Source organism: Ranitomeya imitator, chromosome 1 (genome assembly GCF_032444005.1).
Source record: "Ranitomeya imitator isolate aRanImi1 chromosome 1, aRanImi1.pri, whole genome shotgun sequence".
In the NCBI taxonomy this organism is placed as follows: Eukaryota; Metazoa; Chordata; class Amphibia; order Anura; family Dendrobatidae; genus Ranitomeya; species Ranitomeya imitator.
In genome coordinates this window covers 433,687,320-433,711,582 of record NC_091282.1, presented here as the reverse complement: position 1 = coordinate 433,711,582, position 24,263 = coordinate 433,687,320, and the positions used below count along the sequence as shown (strand labels likewise).

Genomic DNA, 24,263 nt, shown 5'->3' with positions numbered 1-24,263 from the left:
GTCTTCATTTACCATACAACTATAGGATTAGTAATGGATAGGTGTCTTATAGACGCCTCTCTATTACTAAGCCGTGGGCTTGATATCACCTGACAATACAAAGGTGACATCAACCCCACAAATATGAACCCCACTTGCCACCGCTACAGTGCAAGTGGGAAGAGCCAGGCAAACTGTCAGAATTGGTGCATCTAATAGATGTGCCTTTTCTGGGCAGCTGCAGGCTGCTATTTTTGGGCTGGGGGGTCAGTATCCATGGCCCCTTACCATCCTGAGAATATCAGCCCCCAGCTGTGAGCTTTAGCAAGGTTGGTTGTCAAAAATGGGGGGATACCCCTCATTTTTTAAAATAATTTATTTATTTATTCACTATAGTGAATGGATCCCTCAGGAGTTTCATCTGAATCACGTCACTCGGAGATTTAGATGGAAACCCCAAAGTAAGTGCTCAACGTAGAGCGTCGGATAAGTGTGATCCTAAACTTTATGTAAAATGTTCCCAATAAAAGCTTCAACTCAATCCACAAATATAACAAGTCCCCACTCAGGTCTGTCACCTGTTAACGGAAATATAGGGGGCTTCCACGTTACTGGTAGCACAAAGGCTCTGGAAAAGTATCCGCCAAAAGATTTTCAGCAAATTCTGTGCAACCAAATCCAAATGCCCCCCTCCCTTCTGAGCCCCACAGTATACTTAAATCACATATTGCTTCCATGTTTGTCATTTCTGAAGCGAGGAGAGCCCGCCTAACTTATGGGTGCATGTCTCCAGAAGCACGGGTTGGGCATAACATACTGGTGACTGCAATGTACTGGTCACTAGAGCGTACTGCTCACAATAGCAGTTTGCAATTTTCACTCTAAGTTTTCTTTCACACTTCCATCGGTACTCGGCCGTCACCAGGTGTCGGCGCGACGTACCGAAGGAAGCTTATGAAATATTGAGTGACGTGAGCAGCGGACGCATTGTTTCAATGCATCCGCTGCTTATTATAAAGTACCGGGGAGGAGGGGATGGAGTTCCGGCCGAGCATGCGCATTAAAAAATGCAGGAGAGGACGTACGAAAAAACGTTCCCTTAAATGTTTTTCGCAACGACGGCCCGCCAAATACCGATGCATCCAGTGCACGACGTATGGAACGTGTGTCCATACATCTCGAATACAAGTCTATGTGAAAAAAACGCATCCTGCGGGCATCTTTGCAGGATGCGTTTTTTTTCACAAAACGACGCTTTGTGACTGTGCAAGATAAACGGAAATAATTGCTGCTTGTTTCTGGAAATTCCTATGGAGTTAAAATCATCACTATACCTCCAAATAAATTCCCCAAGAGGCATAGTTACCCATATGCGCTTCAGGAGGCAAATAGTGCTCCGTTCCTCCCGAGTCCCTCCGTATGGCTAAGTAGCACTGTACAGCCACATATGGAGTATTGCGACGTTCAATAGACATTGTGTAACAAATTTTGATGACATTTTTACCCAATTCTTGTGTGAAAATGTAAAATCTTTGGCTAAAACAAAATTTTGGTGGTAAAAATGTAGTTATTTTGTCTTCACTGACCTATGGTATAAAATTCTGTGACACACCCGTGGTGGCAATATGATCACTGCACCCCTAGATGAATTCATAGAGAGGTGTAGTTTGTAAAATGTGCTCACATAATATGGGGGGGTTCTGCTGATTTGGCACCTCATGAGCTCTCCCAGTGGGTCATGGCACCTGCAAACTATAAGGCCGGCGTTACACTAGCGAGTTTTACGGACGCATAAAATACGTCCATAAAACACGCATTACACACGGCCCAATTATTCTCTATGCCCCAGCTCCTATCTGCCGTATTTTACTGATCCGTATTATACGGCTTTCTACGGCCGTAGAAAATCGCAGCATGCTGCGTTTGTCACCGTATTGCGCAAAAAAATCGCCAATGAAAGTCTATGGAAGCCAGAAAAATACGGATTACACACGGACCAGCAGTGTGACTTGCGAGAAATATGCAGCGGTGTTAGAGAGAAAAGCAGGCAATTCAGTGTGGTGTACAGTAAAATCACACTGACAGCTTACAATAGAATAGGTAGAATAAATGTGTACACATAGAATAGGTATATATATATATATATATATATATATGTCAGTGAGACACATATATGTATATATATTAATATTTTATACAGCGCTAGATAGCTTAAAAGCCAGTAATTTAATTGCCGGCTTTTGCTATCTCCTTCCAAAACCCGACATGATATGTGACATGGTTTACATACAGTAAACCATGTCATATTCCCATTTTTTTGCATATTCCACACTACTAATGGTAGTAGTGTGTATGTGCAAAATTTGGGCGTTCTAGCTATTAAATTAAAGGGTTAAATGGCGGAAAAAATTAGCGTGGGCTCCCGTGCAATTTTCTCTGCCAGCGTAGTAAAGCCAGTGACTGAGGGCAGATATTAATAGCCTGGAGAGGGTCCACGGTTATTGCCCCCCCCCCCCTGGCTAAAAACATCTGCCCCCAGCCACCCCAGAAAAGGCACATCTGGAAGATGCGCCTATTCTGGCACTTGGCCACTCTCTTCCCATTCCCGTGTAGTGGTGGGATATGGGGTAATGAAGGGTTAATGTCACCTTGCTATTGTAAGGTGACATTAAGCCAGATTAATAATGGAGAGGCGTCAATTATGACACCTATCCATTATTAATCCAATAGTCTGAAATGGTTAAAAAAAAAACACAAACACATTATTAAAAAGTCTTTTAATGAAATAAAAACAGAGGTTGTTTGAATATTTTATCATTCTGGTAATCCACCTGAAGACCCTCGCTCTGTGACAAAGAAAAAATAATAAACCAACAATATACATACCTTCCAAGGATCTGTCATGTCCCACTATGTAAATCCATCTGAAGGGGTTAATTTTTGTTACAGCCAGGAGCTCTACTATAATGCAGGTGTGCTCCTGACTGTAAAACCCCAGTGAATGAATGGAAACTAGGTCAATGACCTGTACTTACCTTCATTCGCGGTGAGGCGCCCTCTGCTGGTTGTCCTCATATGAACTCGAGCCTGGGAACTTTTCAGATTTTTTCCCACGCTCGAAGGACATCCAGCAGAGAGCGCCTCACCGCGAATGAAGGTAACTACAGGTCATTGACCTAGTTTCCATTCATTCGGATGCCATACAGATTACATACGGAGGATGCCATGCGCAAAATACGCTGACACACCCTGCCTACGGATGAGATACGGACCACTATTTTGGGGACTTTTCTGGGTATTACGGCCGTAAATTACGGACCGTATTTTTATACGCTGAGTGTGACGCCGGCCTAAGGCTGTCTCCTTGCCTTCTGAGCTTTGCACTGTGCCTGAAAAATATTTCCCAATTACATGCTGGGTATTGGCGCACTCAGGACAAAATGGACCTCAGTTTGTTGTAAAAAAAAATTCTTATTAGCCCTTAGAAAAATTAAAAACTTGTTGCTAAAACAACATTTTAGTGGTAAAAATTTAATTTATTCTTGCTTCACCGCTCAGTGGTATAACATTCTGTGAGGCACATCTGGTGCCAAAATGATCACTGCAGCCCTAGATGAATTCATTGGGTTGTGTGGTTTGTAAAATGAGTTCACATATAGGGGGTTTCTGTTGTTCTGTCACCTCAGGGGCTCTGCCAATGTGACATGGCACCCTCAAACCATTCCAGCTAAATCTGAACTTCAATATGGTGCCTCTTCCCTTCTGAGCTTTGCACTGTGCCTCAAAAGTAATATTCCCCTACGGCGCTCCTTCCTTTCCGAGCTCTGCCATGCGCCCAAACAGTGGTTTACCCCCAAATATGGGGTAGCAGCGTACTCAGGACAAATTACACATCAACTTTTGGGGTCCAATTTCTCCTGTTACCCTTGGGAAAATAAAAAAAATTGGATCTGAAGTAAATTTTTTGTGAAAAAAAGTTGAATGTTCATTTTTTAAAACATTCCAAAATTTCCTGTGAAGCACTTGGAGGGTTAATAAACTTCTTGAATGTGGTTTTGAGCACCTTGAGGGGTGCAGTCTTTAGATTGGTGTCACTTTTGGGTATTTTATATCATATAGGCTCCTCAAAGTGACTTCAACTGTGATGTGGACCCTAAAAAAAATGGTGTTGTAAAAATGAGAAATTGCTGGTCAACTTTTAACCCTTATAATTTCGTAACAAAAAAAAATTTTGGTTCTAAAATTGTTCTGATGTAAAGTAGACATGTGGGAAATGTTATTTATTAAGTATTTTGTGTGACATTTCTCTGTGATTTAAGGGCATGAAAATTCACATTTGGAAAATTGCAAACTTTTTGTCAAATTTCCATTTTTTTTCACATATAAACGCAAGTCACTGCAAAGAAATTTTACCACTATCATGAAGTACAATATGTCATGAGAAAACAATCTTAGAATCAGCGGGATCCGTTGAAGCGTTCCAGAGTTATAACCTCATAAAGAGACAGTGGTCAGAATTGTAAAAATTGGCCCGGTCATTAACGTGCAAGCCACCCTTGGGGGTAAAGGGGTTAATAGTTCATATCAAACTAAAAGTGGGTAGCCAAGAAGAAAATTACCCTAAATCAGTATTCTGAAAAACAGCCAAGTCAAATACAATTCTGAAAAATGTCTGGTGCTCGGAGGTCACTTCAATCTACCATTTAATAGATGCTGTTCCCTTTTCCTAGTGCTGTGTGAGCAATCCATGGAAAAAAATCTGTTTTATTTGTAGGGTCGCAAGGACAAGGACAAGTCAAGAAATATAGAAATGCTAAGATATAGAGCCACAATCCTGACTATTATTAAAGGGATTGTCTCATGAAGAGTCAGGCAGCTTCGTAGCTTCTCTAACCCACAGTGATTCAGGGAAAACCATATCTAAGCATTCATGAAACCGGCCATTCACATACAGTACATGGAATCCATGGATGTTTCCTGCCCTTCAAGTAAGATATGTTCAATCAGAGCTGATCTCTATTGTGGCCCATGGCATCAATATACAGCTCTTGCAAAAAGTAAAAGACCACTGCAAAAAGTAAAAGACCACTGCAAAATGATCAGATTGTCTGATTTTTCTCTTTATAGGTATATTTTTGCGTAAAATGTAAATTGTTCTTTTATTCTATAAACTTCTGACAACGTCTCCGAAGTTCCAAGCAATAAATTTTGCATTTTTTTTTCTGACAAAGAAAAATGGTCAAAATAAAAAAAACAGGGCTTTCAGACCTCAAATAATGCAAAGAAAACAAGTTCATAATCATTTAGAAACAGCAATACTAATGTTTTAACTCAGGAAGAGTTCAGAAATCAATATTTTGTGGAATAACCATGATTTTTAATCACAGCTGTCCTGTGTCTTGGCGTGCTTTCCACCAGTCTTTCACACTGCTTCTGGCACAAAAATTTAATTCTTCTTTGTTTGATGGCTTGTGACTATCCATCATCCTCTTGATTACATTCCAGAGGTTTTCAATGGGGTTCAGGTCTGGAGATTGGGCTGCCCATGACAGGGTTTTGATGTGGTGGTCTCTTAATTTTTGCCAGTGTTGTATGTTAATAAAGCATATGGATGAGTTGTCGCAATGAGACAATCCCTTTAGACATGAACACATTCTACAGCACTGGAATGTCATTTACCTTACAACCAGAAAGACAAAATAGTCAGGGCCCGATTTATTGTTGCATTTTCACCAGTTTATTTTAGCACAATACCTCTCAATTAGTGACTTTTTAATTTGTGCCAAATTAAAGGGAACCTGTCATCCCCCAAACCCCCCACACCCCAAAGCGTTTAACTAAAACAGCCGTCTTGTGCAGTACTAATGCTGCATTCGGACAAGGTGGCTCTTTTAGTTATTGTTAGTTGCACTGCAGAAATAATCACTTTTGAATTTGGTCCCTCATATTTGTGAAATCGCCAGGGAGGCAGGTCTTTCCCCCCTCATCCAAACGCCTCCTAGCCGTCACTCTGTGAGAAGGGCGCCGCCTCCTCGGCGTTATTCTGTTGTCCAGAAGCCTGTGCGGTCATATTCTGCCTTGGGCATGCGCAGTTCGTGCTGCCCGACAACTGACATCACTTGATGTCTTGTTTACTGCACCTGCGTGCACGTGCGGCCCGAGATCCCGCGTGTGCACGCAGGCGCAGTAAACAAGACATCAAGTGATGTCAGTACCATGATGTGAGGTACCCCCATTTTTGACAAGCAGCCTTGCTTATACAGCTGGGGGCTGTTATTCTCAAGCTGGTAAGGGGCCATGGATATTTGCCCAGCAAGCCTGAAAAATAGCAGCCCACAGCTGCCCAGAAAAGGCTTCCTGGAAAAAGAAGTTAGTGTTTTCTTGTTTTATAACATTTGCTGTTGTTTTTAGGATATTTTTAATTCACAAAAACAGAAGCAGACTGCAGTGGCAGCTACAGCATTGCAGAATTCTTGATCAGTGTTATCAACTTGCTACGGTTTGTTTTATGGTACAGCAATTTTAATCATGCCGAAAGCACTCATCTTAGGCCAGTCTCACACGTCCAGATTTTTCCGGTACGTGAAGAAATGGTCCCGGAGCTATCAGTGTCCGTGTGTGCACGTAGGCCATCTGTGTGCTGTCCGTGTGTCCGTGTTTCTCGTCCGTGTGCTGTCCGTGTCCATGTTTTGAAACAATTTCTTTCAATTTTAACCCTATGACTTTAAAAAAGCACATGGACAGCACACGGCCAGCACATGGACGGCACACGGACGGCATCTGTGTGCGGTACGTGTTTACACGCACCCATTGACTTTAATGGGTCCGTTTGATCCATGCGCTCCCGTGAACACTGATATGTCTCTGTGTTTTGCACACATACACAAGGTCTGTGAAAACACGCTGACTTGTGCAGAGACACATTTATTTTAATGTGTCTATGTGTGTCAGTGTCTCTGGTACGTGAGGAAAATGTTGCCACACATACCGGAGCCACTGACGTGTGAAATCGGCCTTAGTGTGAGGGTACGTACTTACGGTCAGTATTAGGGCAGTCCCACACGTCCAGATAATTCCGGTACCGGAAAAATCGGTACCGGAATTTTCCGTGTTCGTGTGCCCGTGCATTTCTGTGGCACATCAGTGTGGCACACGTGTGCCGCCCGTGTGCCCACTGGGTACCACACGCACCGTGCAGGAGACAGCGCTAAAGTTTAGCGCTGTCCCCTGCATCTGGTGCTGAAGCCCCATTTATATCTTCCCTGCAGCAGCGTTTGCTGTATAGAAGATATGAATATTCCTTTTTTTTTTTTGTTTCTCATGTTTTACATAAAGATCCATGTCTCCACCCCCCTCCCGCCCCCTGTGCGCCCACCCGCTGTTCTTAAAATACTCACCAGGCTCCCTCGCTGGCTGGCGCTGCTTCCTGTCCTGGCCGCACCTTCTACTGTATGAGCGGTCACGTGGGGCCGCTCATTTACAGTAATGAATATGCGGCTCCACCGCTATAGGAGGTGGAGCCGCATATTCATGACTGTAATCGGCGGCCCCACATGACCGCTCATACAATAGAAGGTGTGGCCAGGACAGGAAGCAGCGCCAGCGAGGGAGCCGGGTGAGTATTTTATTAACAGCGGGCGGGCGCACACGGAGTGGGAGGGGGGTGGGGACATGGATATTTATTTTAAACACGAGAAACAAAAAAAAAGGAATATTCATATCTTCTCTACAGCAAACGCTGCTGCAGGGAAGATATGAATGGGGCTTCAGCACCAGTGGGGGGGGACAGCGCTTACTGTAGCGCTGTCTCCTGCACGGCACACGGACTGCACACGGACAATGTCCGTGTGCGGTATGTGTTTTACACGGACCCATTGACTTTAATGGGTCCATGTAATCCGTGCGCTCCCACGAACACTGACATGTCTCCGTGTTTGGCACACGGAGACTAGGTCCGCAAAAAATCAATGACATCTGCACAGATGCATTGATTTCAATGTGTCTACGTGTGTCAGTGGCTCCAGTACGTGAGGAAACTGTCACCTCACGTACTGGAGCCACTGACGTGTGAAACCGGCCTTAGGCAGCGCTTTGGACGCAGCACATGTCCGCTCAGTCCAAAGCACTGGTGGCTTTTGAACACAGGTGATACTGCATGTGTTCATTGAACCGTGTAGAATCACCGCGTGCAATACATTGCACAGGCTATATTTTTCTTGCGGAGATGCAAGATAAATAGACATGCTGCGGTCTGGAAAAATGCGCCACATGTCCGTCTCCGCAGGTGACATAGTGGACATGGGATTACTTGAAATCCTATCCAATATGCTGTAACACCTGGACGCTGCGGGTTGGACGCTGTGGAGGTATGCAGCGTCCAACCGGCAGCGTTTACTAATCGTGGGAACATACCCTCAGGGCTCCTTCTCACTTGCGAGAAATACGTCCGAGTCTCGCAGGTTAAAACCCTGCTCTGGCGCCCGCACTCCAGAACGGAGCGTGCCGCTCCATGTATTGCTGTGCGGCCGCACGCTCCGCTCTGGAGTGCCGGCGCCAGAGAAGGGTTTTAACCTGCGAGACTCAGACGTATTTCTCGCAAGTGAGAAGGATCCCTTAGGGCTCATTTCCACTTGTGAGAAAAACGGACGAGTGCAATCCGATAAAAAATCGGATTGCACTCGGACCAATGTTAATCAATAGGTGACATCCCATTTGCGATTTTTTTTCTCAGCCGAAATCGGACTGAGAAAAATCTGTGTCGGCTGAGAAAAAAATCGCAGCATGCTGCGATTTGCTGCGAGTCTCGGACGAGACTCGCCAATGCAAGTCAATGGGTGCGACAAAAAAAACGCATGGAATACGGACCATCCGTATTCCATCCGTTTTTTACGGATACCTTACCATTCTGTGGCACAGAACACTGTAAATAGTCCTGTAAATGACTATATAAAAATATTTGCAGAGAAAAAAAACGGATTGCATACGGATGTCATACGGATGTAAAAACGGATGATGCGATTAAAAAGCGCATTACACTCGCATGACACTCGCATGACAATCGCACACGTTACATCAGTTTTTTCGGTCCGTAAATCGGACCGTTTTTTTCTCACACAAGTGGAAATGAGCCCTAAGAGTGATAGTTATTGTATTTGCTTTCTTCAATTGAACCCCTGTTCCAATGATACTTGGGATTCTGCTTCTGGAAACAATTCGGCCATGCTTCCACATGCAAAATAAACTGCCTTTTCTACTGATTTTTGCATCAAAATATTACCTATTTTGATGCAAAAATCAGTAGAAAAGGCAGTTTATTTTGCATGTGGAAGCATGGCCGAATGGCAATCTGTTCTACTCATTGCATTTTTGCTATGTTTTTCTCTTGTGCTTTCCCCTTTATGTAAATGTGCTTTTGGTTCAGTTTTGTTTGTTTTATAGGTTTTTAGTGCCGAGATGCTCGAATTCTGCATTTAAAAATGCAACTGCATTTCTTACATGCATTTCTTTCAGGCTCTCCAAAAAAGCCAATAGGGCATAAAAGCACCAGAAATACACAGTTCAATAATCTTTAAACTCAGAAATAATAGTTATGATGAAATCACATCTATTTTGCTTTAACGTTTAAACTAAAAAAATAATGTGTTTATACTGTGTGGAAACATGGCCTAGCTAAACATATACAGAAAAGAAGAAAGCCAAGTTCCAAGATTCTCTTCTGCGTCTAAGTCCACGTGCACACGTTCAGTATTTGGTCAGGATTTCACCTCAGTATCTGGGTGATAAATCCAGAAGTGGTGACGTGTTTCTATTATACTTTTCCTCTGACTGTTCCACTCCTGGTTTTGGCTCATAAATACTGAGGTAAAATACTGACCAAACACTGAACATGTGGACGTGGCGTAAATTTCCTACTCCAAATGTCTTTTTTAAGAGTCTTTCAACCACAAGTTGACATGCTCTCTATCATGGAGGGCACAAAGCTAAACAGCACTTTGGACTTCAGCTACAAGTGCAAAGTATAAGGTGATAGCAATAATAAAATATGCAATAACTAGACAGTTATGTTTTTTGCATCAAAATTATCACAGTACAGACAGTATCAGCGCAGTTTAGGAGATTTCAGAACTCTCATGCACACAGCTTGGGTTTTTTTTGTCCTCAGTACTTTGTGCAATACCTTGGTTTTTGCCAAATACAGCATGTCACTTCTTTCAGCATTTTTTCACCCACTGAAAGGAATGGGTGGTGCAAAAAAACGCTGAAAAAATGCTGCAAAAAATCAGGTTTTGCTCCGTTTTTGGTGCCAAAATCTGATGAAAGAGAATCAGATTTTTTTGATGCACTAAACTTTATCAGAATGCACAAGAGATAAATGTACCCTGACAAAACGCAGGAAAAAAAACGCACCAAAAATGAAGATAAATAGCATCAAAAATCGCAACAAAAACTAAGCAAAACCTGCTTTTTTGAAGCTACTGGGAAGAGAGCGGGTTTTGTCTTGGGAATAAAACACATCAAAAACGCAACGTGTGAACATAGCCTAAGGGTAGGTTTGCATGACCGACTTCTCCACATATGTGAAAACCAGACTAGTTATTTTGGTCAGGCCGGGGTCACACTGGCGTATTGCATCCGATGTGATATGCTAATGACACTCGGCTCCTGCTCTGCTGCGAGGGGGAGCCGAGTGTCATGCGTCTGTGCTCCGAGACTCTCGCAGAGAGCGGATCGGAGCACAGCTGCGCTGCGGAGGAGGCGGAGAAATGAATTTCTCCATCTCCTCCATTGCCGGCGTCAGAGTATAACGCACATCACTCGGATGATATCTGAGTGATGTGCGTTGTCTCACTCACACCCATAGGCTTATATGGGTGCGAGTGAGCAGAGACTCGGCCGAGTGTCCGTGACAATTGTAGCATGCTGCGATTTCACTTGTACACTGAAAACGGCCGAGGAAAAAAACGGTTATATGAGCTGCCCAACAGAAGAATACTGGTCCGGGTGCTAAGCGATTTTTTATCGCATAGCACTCGTCCGTATTACGCTCTAGTGTGACTCCGGCCTCAGACTTTGCTTAGAGTTTCATCAAAGTGGCATCAGTCTTCCTCATATGTGGAGAGAAAAATAAAAGTTTCTCCACATTGTCCTTTCTGTCAGTCCGTGAGGGACCCATACACTGCTTTGCCGATTTTGACCCGACTGCTTGGATGAAAATTGGACATGCCTCTATTTTTTTGGTGAACCACTTAGTCAGCCGAAAAAAATCAGGCGTGCGCAGCCCAATAGAATATCATAGGTATGAGTGCTATCTATCAATTCCAGAGAGCACTCGTACAAGAAAATTGGTCATGTGCACGAGCCCTAATAATTGTAGTGCAGCAAGAATCATGAATGCCCTTATTCAGATGAATAGGGCAGTTGCAGAAATTTCTCTAACAAATCTGGTAATTGTGAACTTACTTAGGCTGCCTTCACACTGGCTGATAATCAGGAACGTTTCCAGATTATCCACCTGTCTAAACAGGCCCCCAATCACCCGACGAGTAATGCTCATTTAACGGGTGAATTGATTTTTACGCTTGCATAAATGTCATTATTTTCAGCAGCTTACTGTCCTATGTAAACAAGACATAAGCTGCTATGAACAATGATATTGTCGGAGTACAGAACGATCTTGAAAACAATCTTTCTGTGTGCATGGAAGTTGACCTGTCTAAACAGACTACTAAACCATCGCCGATCAGCTTACATGTACTGTCGCTGATCGGAGGTTGTTTAAAGGGAACCTGTCACCCCCAAAATCGAAGATGAGCTAAACCCACCAGCATCAGGGGCTTATCTACAGCATTCTGGAATGCCGTAGCTCATACTCGATTTTGGGGGTGACAGGTTCCCTTTAAGGGCCGTGATTGGCCTGTCTAAATACAGCCTAAGGCCGGTTTCACACGTCAGTGTCTCCGGTACGTGAGGTGACAGTTTCCTCACGTACCGGAGACACTGACACACGTAGACACATAAAAATCACTGCATCTGTTCAGATGTCAGTGATTTTTTGCGGACCGTGTCTCCGTGTGCCAAACACGGAGACATGTCAGTGTTCGTGGGAGCGCACGTATTACACAGACCCATTAAAGTCAATGGGTCCGTGTAAAACACGTACCGCACACGGACATTGTCCGTGTGCAGTCCGTGTGCCGTGCAGGGGACAGCGCTACATTAAGCGCTGTCCCCCCCCACTGGTGCTGAATCCGCGATTCATATGAAAATATGAATAATAGTGTTTAAAATAAAGATCTATGTACCCTCCGCCCGCCCACCCCCTGTGCGCCCCCTCCCCCCGCTGTTCTGAAAATACTCACCCGCCTCCCTCGATGGCTGTCACTGCTTCCTGGTCTGGCCGCATCTTCTCCTGTATGCGGTCACGTGGGGCCGCTCATTTACAGTAATGAATATGCGGCTCCACCTCCCATAGATAGATCTTTATTTTAAACACTATTATTCATATTTTCTCTGCAGCAAACGCTGCTGCAGGGAAGATATGAATCGCGGATTCAGCACGATGCAGGGGACAGCGCTAAACTTTAGCGCTGTCTCCTGCACGGTGCGTGTGGTACCCAGTGGGCACACGGGCGGCACACGTGTGCCGCACTGATGTGCCACGTGAGCACACGGACACAGATAACTCCAGTACCGATTTTATACGGTACTGGAATTATCTGGACGTGTGAAACCGGCCTAAAAGGGGTATTCACATCTCCAAGATCCTATCCTAATATGTAGTAGGTGTAATAATAATAATATTAGAAAATACCTCCAATTAGAAATGTAGTAGTTTTTCTGATTTGCTATGTCTCTTTCCTGATGTGCAAGCATTGGACATTACATATCCATGGTTATGACCACTACCAACTAGCTGTCACTATAATCAGTGGTCATAACCATGGATACCTAAGGTCCTGCAATGCCCTGCACATGAGGAAAGAGACATAGCGAATCAGAAAAACTATACTACATTTCTAACTGAAGGAATTTCCTAATATTATTATTATTATTATTATTATACCTACTACATATTGGGGTAGGATCTTGGAGATGGGAATACCCCTTTAAGCTATAAGTACAGAGTCTTTTTGCTGTCTTCTGCTCAGTTTCTGCTCCAAAAACTCCTCAAAAAAGTCTGTGTGCACATAGCTTTAATGTCCATGCTAAACAATATAAAACAATAAGAAATTTATGGATGTTGTCACACAGGAAAGACAATGAATAAAAAGTGCTTTTACTGTATTTTCCAATACATTTCACACTCCCTATCAGATGTTTACTAAGTAGCAGTACAATATGTGCTCACATAAGGCGTCTTATCAGTTACTGAGGTGCAGCTTTCCAAGCCACACCAAGTGAGGTGATTTATGGAAGTGTATATGCTTGTAGGTGAAGACTGTACCAGCAGTCATAGAGTTACATGGCCATACAGACGACATATCATAGCATTTACCAAACAACGAACAGCTGCTAACTCTCAATAGCATAATATATATGCAGTCATTTCACCACGAAAATCAGAAATGGCATGTCAACAGCTACGAGATCCTTGCCCGATCAATTCTGCTGAATTATTTACCACATAGTCATTTTCACTGTGTTTTCTGAGGTGCACACACAGTTGTTTTGCAGTGTGACAACTAGGGTACAGTTTTATGACATTTATAAGCCACTAGCTGTACTACCCGGCTTCGCCCGGGTTAATAACTGCTGTTAGCAAAATAGAATGTGTTAACAAAAATTTATTCATGTCTGCAAGCCTCACTTCCCTCTCCTCAGAAAGTTGATTGGCTCTTGAGGAAGCAGCTCTTGTTCTCTTGTCTGCAAGCCTCGCTTCCCTCTCGCCAGAAAGTTCATTGGCCCTTGAGGAAGCAGCTCTTGTTCTCTTGTCTGCAAGCCTCGCTTCCCTCTCCCCAGAAAGTTCATTGGCCCTTGAGGAAGCAGCTGCTGTTCTCATGTGTGGCTGCCTTGTTTCTCAGTCTTCACATTTTCATTGGCCCAAAATTTCTTTTCACATCAGTTGACATTCGTGCCATGGAATTCCTTTTCTTATGAGGCATTATTGTGGTAAAAATAGTCTGTAACTGTCAGTTTCTATATCCTCTCACATAGAGGTAATGTGAGTGACATCAGCCTTTCCACCAACACACCCTAACTGACATGCTATTACCTCACACAAGCTTTGTTATACTGAGAATGTTTGTTGCCTATATTTACCAACCAGAGCTCAGATTAATTAACTGTAGCAAAATAGAAGCTGAGCTGTGATTGGTTGCTATTGGCAGCCTGATAAATCCCCAGTCAACAGGAAGCCCTCCCCCCTGGCAGTATATATTAGCTCACACATACACATAATAGACAGGTCATGTGACTGACAGCTGCTTTCCTGACATAGCTTTCCTATATGGTACATTTGTTGCTCTTGTAGTTTGTCTGCTTATTAATCAGATTTTTATTTTTGAAGGATAATACTAGACTTGTGTGTGTTTTAGGCCAGCGTCACACTAGGCGTATAAAAATACGGTCCGTTATTTACAGCCGTAATACGCAGAAATGTTCCCAAAATAGTGATCCGTATGTCATCCGCAGGCAGGGTGTGGCAGCGTATTTTGCGCATGTCATCCTCCGAATGTAATCCATATGGCATCTGTACTGCGAGATTTTCTCGCCGGCTTGCAAAACGGACATACAATGGATCCATGGGCTCAAATTTTGCACAGTCACACGTCTGGACCCCGAGAGCGTCATAGGCTACGTTGTGAGGTGAAGTTTTAACCCCGCGCGTTCCAATTCACCAAACAATTTTGCCCCTATCTACATAATGGGGAAAAAAGTGAAAGGAAAAGTGTTGGAGGCGTCGCAGCTACAGCCACAAAATTTTGCACAGTCACACGTCTGGACCCTGAGAGCGTCATAGGCTACGTTGTGAGGTGAAATTTTAACCCCGCGCTTTCCAATTCACCAAACAATTTTGCTCCTATCTACATAATGGGGAAAAAAGTGAAAGGAAAAGTGTTGGAGGCGTCGCAGCTACAGAAACAAAATTTTGCACAGTCACACGTCTGGACCCTGAGAGCGTCATAGGCTATGTTGTGAGGTGAAATTTTAACTCCGCGCTTTCCAATTCACCAAACTATTTTTCCCCTATCTACATAATGGGGAAAAGTGAAAGGAAAAGTGTTGGAGGCAAATTAACAGCTGCCAGATGTGAACAAGGGGGACTTAAAGAGTGAGAGCGATGGCACCAAAGAGTATATACCGTACAGTTGCTAAGGTAGGACCCCGACATGGGATACTCACCACACGGGGATATGAACACACACACAAAATGCGCCACACACTACCACGTGCTTGAACACATATGCCACCCTCAGCACACATTTCACCACACATACGCCAACCTCGCCACATAAAAGTCGAAACACAAAAGTCGCCGCTCAAAACTCACCACGCGCAAAACTCACCACATGCAAAAAATAGGCTCATGCAAAACTCGCCACAAGTGCAAAACTCACCTCATGGAAAACTCGCCACACGCAAAACTTGCACATGCGGAAAAATTGCCATATGCACAAAATTTGCAACACATGCAAAAGTTGCCTCACACAAAACTTGCACATACTCAAAAGGCACCAGATATAAAACTCACCACGCGCAAAACTCGCCATGCGCAAAACTTGCTGCACACAACTTGCTACACTAACCTGTCACATGCAACTCGACACACAAAAAGTTGCTACACGCATGTTGCCACACAAAACTCATCTCACAAAAGTCGCTACATGCATGTCGCCACACACAACTCAACACACACAACTTGACAATTGAAACTCGCCCTAAAACACACACAAGTCTGGTATTAGCCTTCAAAAATAAAATTCTGATTAATAAGCAGACAAACTACAAGAGCAACAACTGTACCATATAGGAAATACAGCAGCTGTCAGTCACATGACCTGTCTATTATGTGTATGTGTGAGCTAATATATACTGCCAGGGGGAGGGCTTCCTGTTGGCTAGGGATTTATCAGGCTGCCAATTTATCTTACAAATACTGAGGTAAAAATACTGAGCAAATAACATGTTAACGAGGTCTAATACAGGAGATCACACAGGTATATACTATATACAGGGGAGATGACACACAGATATATACTATATACAGGAGAGATGACACACAGGTATATACTATATAAAGGAGGAGATGACATACAGGTACATACTATATACAGGAGGAGATGACCTACAGGTATATACTATATACAGGAGCAGATTACCTACAGGTATATACTATATACAGGAGGAGATGACATACAGGTATATGCTATATATAGATGACATACAGGTATATACTATATACAGGAGGAGATGACACACAGGTATATACTATATACAGGGGAGATGACACACAGGTATATACTATATACAGGAGGAGATGACATTCAGGTATATACTATATATAGAAGGAGATGACATACAGGTATATACTATATATAGGAGATGACATACAGGTATATACTATATATAGGAGGAGATGACATACAGGTATATACTATATATAGGAGGAGATGACATACAGGTATATACTATATACAGGGGAGATGACACACAGCAGGTATATACTATATACAGGGGAGATGACATACAGGTATATACTATATACAGGAGATGACATACAGGTGTATACTATATATAAGGGAGATGACAAACATGTATATACTGAGGTGAAAATGAGAGGTGTGAGGTGAAAATGAAAAGGTGTGAGTGCAAAATGAGAGGAGGGAGGGCTTCCTGTTGGCTAGGGATTTATCAGGCTGCCAATTTATCTTACAAATACTGAGGTAAAAATACTGAGCAAATAACGTGTTAACGAGGTCTAATACAGGAGATCACACAGGTATATACTATATACAGGGGAGATGACACACAGATATATACTATATACAGGAGAGATGACACACAGGTATATACTATATAAAGGAGATGACATACAGGTACATACTATATACAGGAGGAGATGACATACAGGTATATACTATATACAGGAGGAGATGACACACAGGTATATACTATATACAGGAGCAGATTACCTACAGGTATATACTATATACAGGAGGAGATGACATACAGGTATATGCTATATATAGAAGATGACATACAGGTATATACTATATACAGGAGGAAATGACACACAGATATATACTATATACAGGGGAGATGACACACAGGTATATACTATATACAGGAGGAGATGACATACAGGTATATACTATATATATAGAAGGAGATGACATACAGGTATATACTATATATAGGAGAAGATGACATACAGGTATATACTATATATAGGAGGAGATGACATACAGGTATATACTATATATAGGAGGAGATGACATACAGGTATATACTATATACAGGGGAGATGACACACAGCAGGTATATACTATATACAGGGGAGATGACATACAGGTATATACTATATACAGGAGAAGACATACAGGTGTATACTATATATAAGGGAGATGACAAACATGTATATACTGAGGTGAAAATGAGAGGTGTGAGGTGAAAATGAAAAGGTGTGAGTGCAAAATGAGAGGAGTGAGGGAAAATAGTGTAGTGATCGGAAAATGACAGATGTGAGGTCGAAATGACAAGTGTTAGGCGGGAATGAGAGGAGTGAGGGAGAAAATGAGAGGTGTGAGGGAGAAAATGAGAGATGTGAGGGAGAAAATTAAAGATGTGATTGGGAAAATGAGAGGCGTAATGGGAAAATAAGAGAAATGACGTGCTATAACTAACCACAGATATTTACTATGCCCAGGCAACGCCGGGCTCTTCAGCTAGTATATATATATATATATATATATATATATATATATATATGTGTCTCAATTACATTATATATATATATATATATATATATAGACAGCATATATGCTTTTATGATTTTTTGAGAACATGGATCCATTGTATGTCCGTATGTCGGTTTTGCAAGCTTGCGAGAAAATCTCGCAGTACGGATGCCATACGGATTACATACGGAGGATGCCATGCGCAAAATACGCTGATACACCCTGCCTACGGAGGAGATGCGGACCACTATTTTAGGGACTTTTCTGCATATTACAGCCGTAAATTATGGACCGTATTTTTATACGCTGAGTGTGGCGCCAGCCAAACTCTCCATGGGAACTTCGCCTTAAATGCCTGTTTACACAGGCAAACCAAAGTGAATGCTGCAAACTGAGTGATCTGTAATAAATTGCTCAGCAGAGGCGGACATATCATTGGTGCAACCTTTTCAGCAGCACAGGGCCCATGAGGTAAGAGGGGCCATTTGGAATTGTGCATTAGGATGAGCTATTGGACTGCAAAGGGCCCATATATTGGTCTTGCACAGGGGCCGTTTTCTGTCTGTGTTTGCCAGTGTTGCTCCATGCACATAGGCCACCATGGTTCTTGGTAGAGAGTCCTGTTTACACAGGACGATGCACCGCCGAGAATGATGATTATTTGTGCAGCACAGACTATCATTTCACCTGATGTATCACTCACACCTTGGATGATCGGCAGCCTGTTTGCATGGCAAGATACCGTAATTGTGAAACGAGCATTTTTATCTTGCTCACCATTACCTTGTAGTGTAAATGCAGCTTTAATAAAGGCTTAAATGGTAGGACATTGACTTAGGCCTCACATAGACGTCAGTGATTTTTCTCATACGCAAAAAAAACGTTCCAAGTTTCATCAGTTTTTTTTTTATCAGTGTTTATTCACAGCCTCAGTTTTTAGCATCAAAAACGGATGGAGGTTTCCTCAAGCTTCTCCTATCAAACAGTGTGTAAAATGGCGCCTGAGCTCTGTCAGGTATTTTTTCACAAACCATAAACTTGCATTGTTGAGTTTGATTGGAGACTCGGATCAAAAATCAGAGATGTCTCTGTTTATTTTGTGCAGAACACTGTCCGCGAAAAATACATGGACATGTGAAGAGCACCATAGACTGTAAGGGTATGTTTCCACGTTCAGGAAACGCTGCGTTTGACGCTGCGTAGAGCCGCAGCGTCAAACACGCAGCATCCAGATGCTACAGCATAGTGGAGGGGATTTCATGAAATCCCGTGTCCACTATGCATTAAAAGACGCATGCGGCAGACCTGCGGAAACGGACATGCGGCGCGTCTTATAAGAACGCAGCATGTCTGTTTACAATGCTGAAACAACGCAAGGACAACGCAGGTGACCTGCCAGTGACCTCAGGAAAAATCCTGACCAAATCCTGATGCAATCCTGAATGTGGACACATACCCTAATAGGTACGAGTTCTATACATGAACAACAGGGCTAGAACGCGAGAAAAACTGACACCTGACTGAGGCCTTACATCGTAGCTACATCCTATAAATTGTAGTGTTGGGCTAATTTCCAGGAGAAAGTTACACGCCATTTTTCACATGACTTTCATATGACTCTCGCGACAAGATTTCAAGGACAAATTCACACAGTAAAGAAATGATGGCATTGAAGCCGTTGGTGTGAAGTCCCTCGCGTCGCTCCATTCGTCACAGGAAGACAAGGAGACATTTTTAGGCATCTGTGAAAAGACTCCACAAGCAAATGCCTACATTTCAGGGACCTGGTCCTTAGCAGCGTGACACAGCAGGTATACTGATGTTACAGAAAGCAGAACTGGCAGCCATTGAGTGGATCCAGGCTGATTTGATCTCACTCGACGCTGATAATAAATGAGCGCTGATTATGCACCAACACAATGAAGCACCATCTGCCGTTATCTGTTGTTGCTGGTGTCAATAAACAAGAAAAAACAAGCTAAAAAGATGAAAACAGGATTTTGTAGGGTAAAAAACGTGTTGTGGGCGCAGTGACACAATCATAGAAGCTAAGCTTGTTAGCTTGCGCTATTGTGTAGGCACAAGTGTTGAAGTGCACGCTGCCAATGTACAATTTCCCATTCCTAGATAACCACTCAAAGGAACTGGGGGTCCTAAATAACCGAAAAAGAACAGGACATCATTCGGACACATTCTTCAATAAAAGACAAGTGGTCAAACAGGTCAGATTAATAGTAAAGCATTTCTTTGTGTAAAGTATATAGAAGATAGTCGGGATTACGATACCAATGGACTATCATCATCATCATCATCAATAACCGATCAGCTGGGTCCAAAGCTCAGGACGTAACAATCAAATGAAAGCTGCAGCCTATCCCAACTATCAATTTTAACATCAGAAAGCTTGGCATGCACACATTAGTGCTATTGTCACATTTCTGACCACAGAAGTGAAATGGGTTATCCTAGACTTGGCTGATGGGCTATCCTCAGTATAGGCTGTCAATACAAGGTGGGTGGGAGGCCCCATCTAGGTATCCCCACCACTCAGCTGCTGAAGGGCAGAGGCTAGTGCTGCATAGCCTTCATTGTTTACCAGGCGCAGCGCTGCACTTCTAGTAGTGGCCGTGCCTGGTATTACACCCCGGTCCCATTCACTTGAATGGAAAGTAACAGGCATTGTGCCTGGAAAGTGATGAAGGGGATGCAGTTTTACCACCTTCAAACAGCTCATCCTTGAGATTGGCGACAATCCAACACCCCACCACCCAATTACAAAGTCCCGGATAACCTATTTAAACGCCACATTATACACCAGAATACAAATGCTCAAGAAAATTATACTGTTATTATGAGAAAATTAATCATAAATTCTGTTGTGCCACTGATGTTAGAAAGCAATCAGGGCACGCTGGCACAGCTTGACGCGCACAGTTATAATTAGGATATATGGCCGCCGCACCAATATTAGCAGAATTTAGGACGTTTCATACTCTACGCTGCTATCCCTACAGATTCCTTATTTTCTCTCTTCTCACCTTCGGTTTGTTTTGCAGTATTTCTCATTTTGTCCTTATACTACTTCTTCTGTGTATATATAATATGGCAATGTTATAATATCGGAGCTAAATCTCACAGGTCGGGATCAGAAACTTCATATATTTCCTTACCATATATTCTAGCATATATCTGCGGGGAGCGAAAGAGAATATGTCCTGTACAGAGGTGAGGATCACAAGCTACTAACATATAGCAGGCAGCTGACACAGGCGGTGTAATCAAGATTTCTCCATCTACCTCCCTATGTATCTATTAAATAAACCAAAGGGTGAGTCTGACCAAGGTCGATCAGCAGAGATCACTACACCTCACATTGGTCACTGAGCTGGGTCATTCTCCTGATGTGTACTGGCCATATCTATAGGCTATCATTCTCCAAATGTAAGTGTCCTTCTGGCAGGAGACTTGGCCAGTACATGGCATTGACAAGCATAATCAGCGACGCTTAGGACAACAGGACCCGGCAAAAACATATTGTCCACTACAACATTCTCTGCTTTTGGAGTCAAAGGCGACTACAAAGCCATATAGATGCCAGCAGATCTAATCTATCACATTTGTTTCTTTCCTATCTATCTATCTATCTATCTATCCCATATCTATCTCATATCTATATATCCCATATCTATCTATCTATCTATCTATCCCATATCTATCTATCTATCTATCTATCTATCTATCTATCTATCTATCCCATATCTATCTATCTATCTATCTATCTATCTATCTATCTATCTATCTATCCCATATCTATCTATCTATCTATACATCTATCTATCCCATATCTATCTCATATCTATCTATCTATCTATCCCATATCTATCTCATATCTATCTATCTATCTATCTATCCCATATCTATCTATCTATCTATACATCTATCTACCAATCCCATATCTATCTATCTATCTATCTATCTATCCCATATCTATCTATCTATCTACCAATCCCATATCTATCTATCTATCTATCTATCTATCTATCTATCTATACATCTACCTATCTATCCCATATCTACCCCATATCTATCTATCATCTGTCTATCTATCTCTCTATCCCATATCTATCTATCTATCTATCTATCATTTATCTATCTATCTCATATCTATCTAATAGCCAGGAACAATTCCATGTCTGCCCACCCATCCTTGATCTGTATAATGAATGCACTTTCCGTTACCCGGTTGGCACCGTCCTCCCCATTTCTGTGATTTCCAGCAGAGGCATGATCTTCAGGACTCTCGTCATTCAGTGAATGTCCCAGTCAGGATTAGTAGCAGGTTAATAAATACAGGGAGGGTTAGGCTACGTTCAGACTAGCGTTGTGCGCCGCTGCGTCGGCGACGCGACGCACAACGCACCAAAAAACGCGGCAAAACGCACGCAAAAACGCTGCGTTTTGCGACGCGTGCGTCGTTTTTTGCCGAAAATCGGACGCAAGAAAAATGCAACTTGTTGCGTTTTCTTGGTCCGACGCTTGCGGCAAAAAAGACGCACGCGTCGCAAAACGCAACAAGCAAAAACGCATGCGTCCCCCATGTTAAACATAGGGGCGCATGACGCATGCGTCGCCGCTGCGTCGCCCGACGCGGCGCCGACGCAGACTAGCACAACGCTAGTCTGAACGTAGCCTTATACACAAATCAAGGATGTGATGCTCATGGCATGAGTGTGATGGCACAGGGCATGCAGCCACATCCATGCCTATGGCTGTCAGAGGTGGCACTACACATGCCTATACATCACAAGAAGTGCCAGCCTCCTGCCATGTGCTTCCTCCGCTCCAGCACTGGCACTAATCACAGCTGGGGCTGCCATCCTTCCCCCTAGGTGACAAGCTGGCACGCGGATTAACCCTTGCCTCCCCACTGTCACTCATTCCAGCAGACGGGCCTGTGCCCGGCACTGCATCCCTCCATCTGCCAATGGTACCAGGGTAAGTTCCCAGCAGATGCGGCACCCACCCACTGTCCGCATACCAGGCCATCTGCTCCTCCAGCAGCCTGGCAGTCCACACCTCTCCCAGGAAGGTGCACCTCGGCTGCATGACCACTGCCCACATCCTGCACTTACCCATAAACCCCTGGAGAGAGCTGGCAGCGGTGGGCATTAGCGGCAGAGCCGGTGACAGCTCGGAGACTGGGGGCTGGGGGCAGCAGCGGTTCTCACATCTGATTCCACCATCTTCCTCCTCCTCCTCCTGCAGCCACCAGCAGCCCTGTGTGAGCGCTCCTCCTCTCCTGTGACATCAGTACCCAGCCTGGCCGGGCACTCCCTGCTCTACCTATGGCTGCTGCTGCACAGGCTGGCATTGTCCTGCGGCAGGGCTGCATGTACTGCCCTGCAGAGCTGCCACCTGGCCCATCCACACACACAGAGCATGGCATCGCACGTAACTAGCCCACACATTGGATGACACTTGGCCACGGCCTTTATTTGACTCTTAAAACAGATCATAATGATAACCATAGTAACATGTCAACTTATTAAACAGATTAACCAATCATCACAGCTAAGGGCCCTTTCACACATCAGTCTTTTGCCATCAGTCTCAATCCGGCGACTGTTGCCGCTAGCTCTGTCTTTTTCTCATAGACTTGTATTAGCGACGGATTGCGATGGATGGCCTCACGTTTCATCCTTCGTTCACCGGATCCGTTGAAAATTGTTTATCTGGCAGCCGGAGAAAACGGACATAGTAACTTTTTTGTGTCCGTCGAAAAAACGGTCAGCGACGAATCCATCGGCATCCGTTGTTTGCTAGGATGGAAGCCTATGGCGCCGGATCCGTCAAATGACAGAATCCGGCGCGGATTTAGTTTTTCTTAACTGAGCATGCTCCGATTTTTGTAGGATCCTATTAGCTGGATCAGCTAGTTGGATCCGTTGCATCAGTTTTTCACAATCTGCAACGGATCCGTTTTTTCAACATTTGACAGATTGTGACTGCTGGCAAAAAACTGATGTGTGAAAGGGGCCTTAGCCAAAAGGCTCAAGCAGGCTACCACCAACTTTTTGTCCAGCCAGATACCCGGACGACTATCCCTACCAGGCCATGTTGCCGACCCAGTCAAGCATGACCCCACCAAGGGCTATGTCAACCATGACCCCACCAAGGGCTATTTCAACCATGATCGCAGCGTTTCGGCGGTACAGGGAAGCATCGCGCAGGGAGAGGGCTCCCTGCGTGCTTCCCTGAGTCCCTCGGTACAAGGCGATGTGCTCACCTTGTACCGAGCGTCTCCTCCCTGCAGGCCCCGGATCCAAAATGGCCGCGGGGCTACATCCGAGTCCTGCAGGGAGGTGGATTACAAGCGCCTGCTCAGAG

General features: G+C 43.7%; 1 protein-coding gene across 2 annotated transcripts in view; it reads right to left on the bottom strand.

Annotated features, from left to right (window-relative positions):
- Nucleotides 1-23,278, bottom strand: part of APBA1 (amyloid beta precursor protein binding family A member 1) — a 279,089-nt gene extending 255,811 nt beyond the window's left edge. Inside the window, exon 1 of one of the 2 annotated variants that reach the window (XM_069763607.1) lies at nucleotides 23,009-23,278. The gene's annotated coding sequence lies outside the window, so the exon portion shown is untranslated. The remainder of the gene's footprint in view (nucleotides 1-23,008) is intronic. The other variant, XM_069763615.1, reaches the window with a different exon arrangement.
- Nucleotides 23,279-24,263: the final 985 nt, after the last annotated feature.